The 10821-nt window shown below is 37.3% G+C and overlaps 1 pseudogene; it reads left to right on the top strand.

Moving 5' to 3' along the window:
* Positions 1 to 6598: 6598 nt before the first annotated feature.
* LOC102860666 lies at positions 6599 to 7062 on the top strand (annotated as a pseudogene).
* Positions 7063 to 10821: the final 3759 nt, after the last annotated feature.

Genomic DNA, 10821 nt, shown 5'->3' with positions numbered 1-10821 from the left:
TAAAACAGTACTTAGAAGTCAATTCACAGGAATGAGCAACCAAATTAAAAAAAAAGAACAAAAAAGAATGAAAATCAACTATTTAACCCAGTATCTCCAACAAATAGGAAAAGGACAACAAGAAAACCTGCAAACCTCTAAAACAAAGGAATTATAAAAAATAGGAAATAAATAAATGGAGTATAAAAAGAGAAAAATAAACTATCAATAAGATCAAAAATTGATCTTCAGAGAGGTCAGTAAAATCAACAAAGCACTCGTAAATGTAACAAAGGAAAAGAAAAGATACAAATAATATGAATAAGAGATGAAAAAAGCTTTATCACAACAGAACCAACTGAAATTAAAATATTTATAATAGAAGTTTATGAAAAAACTACATTCAAACAAATATGAAATCCTAGAAGAAATGAACATATACTTAAAACTTGCAACTCACCCAAACTGACACAAACTGAAGTAGAACACTTGAGCAGAGCCATTATAAAAGAAGAAATTGGTGTTATGGTTGTTAAGTGCTGTTGAGTGCATCTCATAGCGACCCTATTAACAGTGTATCTGAACACCATCCTATCCTGTGCCATCTTTACACTTCTCAACATGCCAGATCCCATGCCATCAATAATCTAGACAATCCACCTGGTTGAGGTGAATGTCCTTCACCAACCCTCCACCCTTCCAAGCATCATGTCCTTCTCCAAGGAATAGCCTTTTCTAGCAACATGGCCAAAGTATGTTAGGTGAAGTCTCATCATTCTTACCTCCAAAGAACATTCAGGCTGACACATTTGTTTGTTTTACTGACAATCCATGTTTATTCATTTAGTCTTCTACTCCACCACCATAACTCAAAGGCATCAATTCTTTTATAATTTCTATTCATTGTTCATCTCTCAGATGCATAGCAAGCTATCAGAAAAACCATGGTCTGAATCATAGATACCTTAGTCCTCAAACTGACATCATTACTCCTCAATAATTTGGAAAGGTCACTAACTTCAAAATTTCCCATGTCTCCTAATTTCCTGATTACTGGTACCAAGGATTTTAATTGGGGATCCAAGTTAGAGGAAGTTATTGACAGTTTCAATTTCTTCTCCATTCATCATGATGTTGCTTATTGGTCCAGTGGTAAGAATCTTTGTTTTCTTGACATTGAGACTCAATCTATATTGAAGACTGCATTCCTGGATCTTCTGCAACCAAGTGTTTAAAGTCCTTCTCACTTTAAGTAAGCAAGGTTATATCATCTGCATAACAGGTTATTCACAAGTCTCCCTCTGATCCTGACGCCACATTCTTTTTCATAGAGCCAAAACAATGGCAAAGTAAAAGAGCTGAACAGAAGATTTCAAAGAGGCGCTTGAACAGACAAGCTAAGAAAGTATTGTAATGGAATGTGCAGAGAGCTGGAAAAGGAGAATAAAAAAAGAAAGACCTCACTTTGTATTTCTCAAGCTGAGAGAACTAAAAAACAAATTTAAACTTTAAGTTACAATATTGAAAGATCCTATGGGCAGTATATTGAATGACCCAGGCATTATCAAAGGAAGATAGATGGAATGCAAAGAACTGATTAACACTGAAAAATTTCAGGAAGTACCATATAAGTTGTTGTTAGCTGCCATGGAGTCAAACACGACTTATAGCCTCTCTATGAACAAAAGATCCGAACCCTGTTCTATCCTGCACCATCTCCACAATTCCGGACACACAAGAGCCTATTTCAGCAGTAACCATATCACTCCATGTGGTTGAGAATCTTCCTCTCCTTTGTCACCTGGCCACATTTCCTAACACCATATCTTTCTCCAAGTAATAGCAGCTCCTAGCAACATGTCCAAAGTATGTGAGGTGAAGCCTGGTTATTCTTGCATCCAAAGATCACTCCGCTGCACCCTCTCCTAGACATATCTGTTCATTCTCTTGACCATCCATATGTTGTTCAATGCTCTTATCTAAAACCACAGCTCAAAGGTGTCAATTCTTTTCTATAATCCTTATTCATTGTCCAGGTCTCAGATACATAGCTAGTAATTGGAAAGACTACGGCCTGAATCTGATGCACCTTAGTCCTTAAATTTACATAACTTATTGTGTGTCATCAAGCCAGCTGTGATTCATAGTGACCCTATGTATAGCAGCTTTGAATCCTGCCCTGTTCTGAACCAGTCTCACTAATTCTGACATACCAACCTCAATAGCCCTAATCAGTGTATCAGTGCATCTCATCTGTTGTCTTCCTCTCCTGTGCTGTCCCTCCACCCTTCCAAGTATGATGTCCTTCTCCAAGGACAAGTCTTTCCTGGCCACATGCCCGAAATATGCGAGACAAAGCTTCAAAATCCTAGCATCCAAGGAGGAACTTGGTTTCACCCTCTCCAAGACAGACCTATTGGTTTTCTTGGCAGTGCATGATATCTTCAAGACTCTTTTCCAGCACTCCAATTTGAAGATATTGGTTCTTCTTCTGTAATCCTTAGTCATTGTCCAGCTCTCTGATGCATAGCAAGTAATTGCGAAGAACATTGTCTAGAGGAAATAGATGCTTTCTACCAACTGTTGCAGCCATAAATTGATCAAACATATAACCAAGATGCATTAATAGAATTGGGTGACTTGAATATGAAAGCTGTGAACCAGGAAGAAGGATCAGTATTTGGAAAACATGGGCTTGGTGACAGAAATGAAGCTGGGGATTGAATGATAAAATTCTGATATCACTACTCCCCAATAACTTTCAGAAGTCCCCAACTTCAGATTTTCCCAGTGCAAGGTGTCTCATTATTTCCTGACTGTTCAATTCAACGGTATTAATTGTGGATCCAAGCAATTAGATTAAAGCTGAAGCTGTAGGAGTTAATATAATTGAAGAAGCAGAAGCTACATTGAAGATATTAGAAAAAAAAGAAGATATTGATAGGTCATAAGAAAAGTTCCAACAAGAATAAAAAGCACTGAACCACATGATTTCACTAGTGAATTTTACAAATATTCAGAGTAGAGTTGTCACAAATACTATAAAGTATTTGAGAAGTTAGAAAAAGATGGAATACACCAAGACTAATTCTATGAAGCAAGCATATCCCTGTTCTCAAAATCAGGTAAAGAAATCACCAAAATGGAAAAGTATACTCCAGTATCTTTCATAAATATCGACACAAAAATCCTCAACAAAATCTTGGCTAATAGAATCCAACATTATTTAAAAATAATACATCGTGACCAACTGAGATTCAGAATTGGCATGCCCTACAACCAGGAGAAGATAAAATAGATGAATGGGATCTTCTAAGCATAAAATCCTTATGCACATCCAAAAACTTCTCCAACAGGGTAAAAAGGGAATCCACAGACTGGGAAAAAGTATTTGATAATGACATATCAGATAAGGGACTTATATCCAGAATTTATAAAATACTTGAGCACTACAACAAGATAAAAGTAAATAATCCAATAGAAAAATGGGCACAGGATATGAACAGACACTTCACTAAAGAGGACATTCAGATGGCTAACAAGCACATGAAGAAATGTTCAAAATCCCCAGATCTAAGGGAGATGCAAATTAAAACAACTATGAGGCATCATCTCACCCCAGTCAGAATAGCATAAATTTAACAGAACAGTAAGCAACAAATGCTGGCAAGGTTGTGGAGAAACTGGAACGCTTATTAACTCTTGGTGGGAGTATAAAATGGTGCAACCACTGTGGAAGGTGGTATGGCACTTTCTCAAAAAGTTGCAAATAGACATACCATTTGACCCAGCAATTCCACTACTGGGATTATACCCCAAAGAGACCATAACTGACATACAAGCAGATATATGCACACCCATGTTTATTGTGGCTTTGTTCACAATGGCAAGGAGTGGAAACAACCTAAGTGCCCATCAACAAACAAATGGATAGAGAAGCTATGGTATATTCATAGCATGGAATACTATGCTGAACTGAAAAACAAGGAACTCATGCAATATTATTCAAAATGCGTGACCCTGGGGGACATTATACTGAGTGAAGTATCTCAGTCACAAAAGGACAAATACTGCATGGTGCCACTGTTGTAAAACAGGACTGAGGGGAGACTGGAAAAGATGGGTTCAATAATGTACTGCATTAAAACAGATGAGGGAGCAAACTGCTCAAAAGGAATATGTGATTAGGTATTTTTGTCATGACAGGTATCTAGAGTGAAGGCTACATGGTGTAGTGGACCTGGGGGAGGGTTTGTAAAACAATGAAAGAATTTTTGTTTTACTTTTACAAGAGGGTAATATAATAGGGGCAAGGGTTAGGAAGGGAGAAAAGTGCAACAATGAACGAATGGAAATCCAGTCTCTGTAAATTTTTACTGAAAGTAATAATATTGTTGTTGTTATGTGCCGTCGAGTCACCTGCAACTCATAGCGACCCTATGTAAAACAGCCCTAAACTCCGCTCTGTCCTGTGCCAATCTCACTGTCTCTGACACTCCCATCCCAATTATCCCAGTCACGGAATCAATCCACCTCATAGAGGGCCTTCCTCTCCTGTGCTGTCCCTCCAACCTCCCAAGCATGATGTCCCTCTCTAAGGACCGGTCTCTCCTCACAACATGTCCAAAGTATGTTAGACGGAGCCTCAGAATCCTTGCCTTCAAGGAGCCACCTGGTTTAACCCTTTCCAGGACAAATCTGTTTGTTTTCCTAGCAGTCCATGGTATTCTCAATACTCTTCTCCAGCACCACAGCTCAAAGGCATCAATTCTCCTTCTATCCTCCTTGGTCATTGTCCAACTCTCTGATGCCTAACAGGTGATTGCGAAGAAAAAGAAATGACATGCATGGATAGTTCAATATAACAGAAACATTAAGGCAACTTATCATTTTAATAAAACAAAGACAATAACCACAGAATCCTATTCAAAAAAGGCCTTCCACAAAATCCAATACCCCTTCCTTATTAAAATACTTAATAAAACAGGGATGTAGGAGATATGCTCCCCATACCTAAAAGGACACACACAAAACCAAGAGCCAACATCATTCTCAAAATAGAAAGTTCCAAGGCATTCTCCTGGTAAACAGGGGCCAGGCTAGGTCCACTCTATTCAATATTGTCTTGAGAGTCTTCATGACATAAAAAGGTAAAACAAGTAAATAAAAGACATCCAAATTGACAAAGAGGAGATAAAACTATCACCATATACAGATCATAGGTATATAATAATTGATATAATAATAATGATAGTCTACATAGGAAACAAGTTATAGCAAGAATACTGTAGGACATAATTGATCATAATTAATCAGTTTCACAAAGTAGCTGGATACAATATTATCATTCCAAAATCAGTTTGAATTCTCTACAGGAACAAAGATAACGTAGACAAAGAAATAAGAAAACAATAACAATTACAACAGTTAATCACAAAATGAGACAGGAACAAATAGAACTAGTGTACGAAAGATCCATACTTTCCGTCTATTATTCCTATGTTATTGTTTCCCACTTTTATATTCTAATCATGTCTAACCTGCATGCTTAGTCAATATTGGACTGCAAGATTTGGTAAAATTTTCCATTTCCTTCTCTTTGGTTTTAGCTGTAGGAATATATAATTGAATAATAGTTGTGTTCACAGTTCTTCCATGTATGTGCACGGATAATAATTTATCACTCATAGCATTGTATTTCATAATAGAATTTCAAAAGCTTTTAAAGGTCAACTTGAGAAGATAAAGTAAATTTTTACACTGGAATGTGCAGAGAGCTAGAATTGAAGAATGAAAAGGTAAGTACTCACTCTGCCTTTCTCATGCTGAGAGAACTGAAGGAAAAAACCAAACTAATCATCAAATAGCAATATTGAAATATGCTATGGTTAATATATTGAATGATCCAAGGAGTAGCAAAAGAAGATGAAGGGAATGTACAGTTCACTGTACCAAAAGTATTTCACTGACATAGAAAAAATTTAACAAGTACCATATGAGCAAAAGCCAATGAGAATGAAGCTGGAAGTTGAAGCTACACTGAAGGTGCTGGCAAAACCTAAGGCCCTAGGAATTGGTGGGATATCATTTGATTTGTTTCAATTAACATATGTGCTTATCAGTCTACGTTAGGAAATTTGGAGGCTCAATGATATGGAAAGGTCCCTATTTCTTTCCATTTCCAAGAAAGGTGACCCAAAAGAATGTGGAAACTATCAAATGACATCAATAATATCACATGCAAGCAAAATACTACTGAAGATAATAAAAAAAAGTAGAACAATATAAAAATAGGGAACTGCCAAAGTTCAAGCAAGATTTAGAAAAGGCCATGACACCAGGCATATCACTGCTGCTATCAGATGGACCCTGGTTAAACACAAGAAAAATATCTATTTATACCAAATTGACTATCCAAAGGTATTTGTACGGATCATAAAAAAATTATGGCGAAACTTGAGAATGGGAATCCTAGAGCCCCTGATTGTGTTCATGTAGCTAGCACCTACACCTAGACCAAGATGTTGTGTGAACAAATACTACTATCTGGTTTAAAATTAAGAAAGGAGAAAAAAAAATTAAGAAAGGAGTGCTTTCCGGTGGCGGAGTCTGGAGACAACACGCAGACATGGCACCTTGTAAGGGAAAGAAAAAGAAGGAAAAGCAGGTCATCAGCCTTGGACCAAAGGTGGATGAAGGAGAGAATGTCTTTGATGTCTGCCACATTTTTGCACCCTTCAGTGACGCTTTTGTTCATGTCACCGATCTCTCTGGCAAGGAAACCATCTGCCGTGTGACCCGTGGTAAGAAGGTGAAGGCTGACGGAAACGAATCCTCAGCATATGCTGCCATGTTGGCTGCTCAGGATGTGGCACGGAGGTGCAAAGAGCTGGGAATAACTGCTTTACACATCAAACTTCACGCTAAAGGAGGAAATCGACGTAAGACCCCTGGACCTGGGGCCCCATCTACCCTCAGAGACCTTCCCCGTTCAGGAATGAAGATTGGAAGGATTGAGGATGTCACCCCATCCCTTCCGACAGTACCCACAGGAAGGATGTTTGCCATGGTAGCCGTCTGTGAACAGGACTCATCAAATTATGGTTTTCTGTTAATAAATTCCTTCATGTAAACAAAAAATATTAAGAAATTAATGTGGTAGGTTTGTATTCTTTCTTCATACTTTTCAATCTGTATGCTGAGAAAATTACTCAAGTAGCTGAACTTTCTGAAGCAAAATGTGGCATCAAAATCAGAGGAGACTCAAAAATAACCTACGTTTCTTAGATGACTCAACCTTGCTTCTTCAAAGTGAAGAAAACTTGAAGCACTTCTTACAGAGGATCAAAGAACATAGCCTTTAATATAAATTGCACTTCAACATCAAGAAAACAAACAAACAAAAATCTTACCACTGAATTGAAAGGCAACGTCATGACTGATGGAGAAAAGATTTCATAAGGTCAATGAATGCCGCTTTCAATATGGGTTGAAGTTCAACATCAAAAAAACAGAGATTCTCACTGTTTAGTCAATGGACAGCATCATGATAGACAGAGAAGAGACTGAGATTGTTAACAACTTCAGCTTGCTTGGTTGCACAATCAACACTTCGTACCAGCAGTCAAAAGACAAATTTCATTGGGAGAATCTGCTGTTAGGGACCTCTCAAGAGTACTGAAGAGTGAAGATGTTAATCTAGAGATTAAGGTGTGCTTAATCCAGACTACAGTCTTTGCAATTACTTACTATGCATCAGAGAGCTGTACAATGATTAAGAATGATAGAAGAAGGATCGATGCCTTTGAGTTGGGATGCTGGAGAGGAGTACCGAATGTACCATGAATTATCAAGAGAACAAACAGTTCTGTCCTAGGGAGGGTTAACCACGCTGCTCCTCAGAGGCTAGGATTTTGAAATTCCATCTGGCATACTTTGGGCATGTTGCCAGGAGGGATCAGTCCTTGCAGAGGTACATTATGCTTGGGAGGGCAGAGGGACTGTGCATTGGAGGAACACCCTGAATGAGATGGATTGACTGAGTGGTGGGACTAATGGGGGTAGGTAGGTCAGAGACAATGAAATTGGCTCAAGATAGAGCAGAGTTCAGAGGAGTATTATACAGGGATTCTATGAGTTGGAGTAGACTTGATGGTTCATAGCAACAACAGTGAAAATAATCGTTGTCATTTCTAGTTTAGAGATCAGTAAAGCAAACTGTGTCTCTCACTGAGTAAAGCTATTAATATATTTATTAATGACTAATACTATTAAAAGCCTTTAAACCATCTTATTATTTTATGAGCAGAATTTTATCTGAAAAACATTTAATATTATATGAAATATCCTTTAAGGGATTCCTTCCCTTTCTACTCACAGGTAACATTAGGAAGTTTTAAGGATTCTATTAAAGTCCTTTGAGGCCTTTGGAGGAATAGTGTCACAATAATACAAAAGGTTATTTGCACACGCATCACTGGAGTACCAGAGGGAGTCATGAAATTGTATTGCAGTTGGCCTTCTCTCATGGTGGGACAGCACTGGGAATTGGCTGCTCTGGATGAATGCAGGTCTCTGGTGAAACTTGGGTTAAAAGGCAGAAAAGTCAAACTGCAAGGCCAAGCAAGGTTTTCCTTTGTGAGTGTAACACATCACATACCTATGAGTAATGAACAGTTTTTATCATGCCCTGAAGCACATATCCAAACGATTTGATTGCAGTGATTATTTCTTTCTTTAATCAAATGACTAGATTTAGAGTATAAAAGAAAGGTATTTTTCCTTCTATGGGTAAGTAAATTTGATTGAAGAGTGAAGATAGCTCTATAAAAGTTACTGCCAAACTTTTAGCTTATCAAATTAACATTTAGACCAGTATGTTCCACCACATATATTCAGAAATTCTTTTAAACATATTTGTAATTTATTTGGCAACTAATTGACTTTTGCATTACTCCTTATTTTTGTACAGTAGAAAACACACATAAACTCTACTAACAAACATCTCTTCAAATCATCCATTGTTATAATACAGTAACAAAATTTGAAATAATTTATTTACAAAAAACATTTTATGAAATGTCTGATTTATTCACTTTGCTTGAGTTCTTGAATAACAGAGTTTGCATCACATAACCTGCTATGAATTTTCTGAAGAAAAAAACAAATCTTTCATCTTTACGTAATTTCAACTTCATTAGTATACTGGTAATTATACAGATATAAGTAGCAATTCCACTACTGGGAATTATCCTAAAGAAATCATAACTGCCACCCAAGCAGATATAATATATGCACATACATGTATACTGTGGCTTTGTTTGCAATAGCAAAGAGCTGGATGCAACCCAAGTGCCCATCAACAAATGAAGGAATAGAGAAGCTCTGGTACATTCATACAATGGAATACTATGCTACATTAAAAACAAGGAACTCATGAAATTTTATACAAAATGGATTACCCTAGAGGACATTATGCTGAGTGAAATATCTCAGTCACAAAAGGACAAATATTGCCTAGGGCCACTGTCGTAAAATGGAACTGATATTAGGGTTGAGGGAAGACAGAAAAGGAGGGGAGGAATGACGTATATTGCATTGAAACAGATGAGGGAAAGAACTGTTTAAAGGGATATATGAATGGGTATTCTTGTTATTACCGAAGTCCAGAGTTAAGGCTGCATAATGAAGTAGACTTGGCGGGAGGAATTACATAACAGTGAAAGAGGTTTTTGTTTTTCTTTTTAAGGAGAAGCGTAAATTGGTAGGGAGGGGGTGGGCAGGGAGAAAAGTACAACAATGAATGACTGGAAACCCTAAGTCTATGTAAATTTTCATTAAAATTAATAAAAAATAAAAAATAGGACTGTAAGCAGTTAACTATTAAACCAAAGGCACACTATTCAAATAGTGCTCTACAGGAGAAGATGGGCAATCTCCTACAGCCTCTAAAAGCTATATGTATTGGTTCTGACTCAGTGACACATTAGAAGAACAACATATCTAAGACAAAATAATCCCTTTATTTCTAATGGTAAATATATCAGATTAAAAAAATGATAGTTAGAACTCACCAAATTCTGGAAGGGGAGAAAAAAATAGATGGGCAGTTATTAACCATAAAGATTTACAGCTTTGAGAACCCTATGAGGGATCAATCAAAATATGTAAGACTTCATTCATTAGCAGTCAGGTTGGTCTTTATTGCTCAGATCACAAAGTTCAACCAGCTTTGATTAAGAAGGTGGAGTTTCATAACTATGGTCCTTCATAACTTAACATAGATTTTTAAAAAATTTTTTAGGTGCCACTGAGTCAAGTACAAAACATAGTCGTCCTATGGACAAAAGATCTGAAACATGTCCCACCCTGTTACATTCTCAGACTCCCTGATATACTTGAGCCCATTGCTGCAGCCACTGGTCAATCCACCTGGTTGAGAGTTGAGGGACTTTCTCTCTTTCTCAGATGTTCCACCTTTCCATGTACGATATCTTCACATGAAGATTAGCCTCACCTAGGAACATGCTCAATATATGTGAAATGATGCTTTATCATCTTTTATTCCAAGGAGGGATCCTGCTGCATCTTCTCCAAGACATAACAGTTCTTTTGACAGTCCATGAGATATTCAATATTCTTCTCCAAAATCACAGTTTAGTGGCGTTGCCTTTTCTGTCATTCTTATATATTTTCCAGCTCTCAAAGGGAGAGAGAGCAATTGAAAATAATGTTTTATATTAGGAGTCTGTCAGATACTCCTCTAAATCTGAACATTCAGATTAAGACAGACTAGGAAGAAGGATTGGCCACCCACTTCTGAAATAGCAGGCCTCTGAAAAC

The sequence above is a fragment of the Elephantulus edwardii genome, unplaced genomic scaffold, assembly GCF_000299155.1.
Source record: "Elephantulus edwardii isolate Elephantulus edwardi_28Jun2011 unplaced genomic scaffold, EleEdw1.0 scaffold00107, whole genome shotgun sequence".
NCBI classification, from domain to species: Eukaryota; Metazoa; Chordata; class Mammalia; order Macroscelidea; family Macroscelididae; genus Elephantulus; species Elephantulus edwardii.
This window is presented reverse-complemented; position numbering and strand designations above follow the sequence as displayed.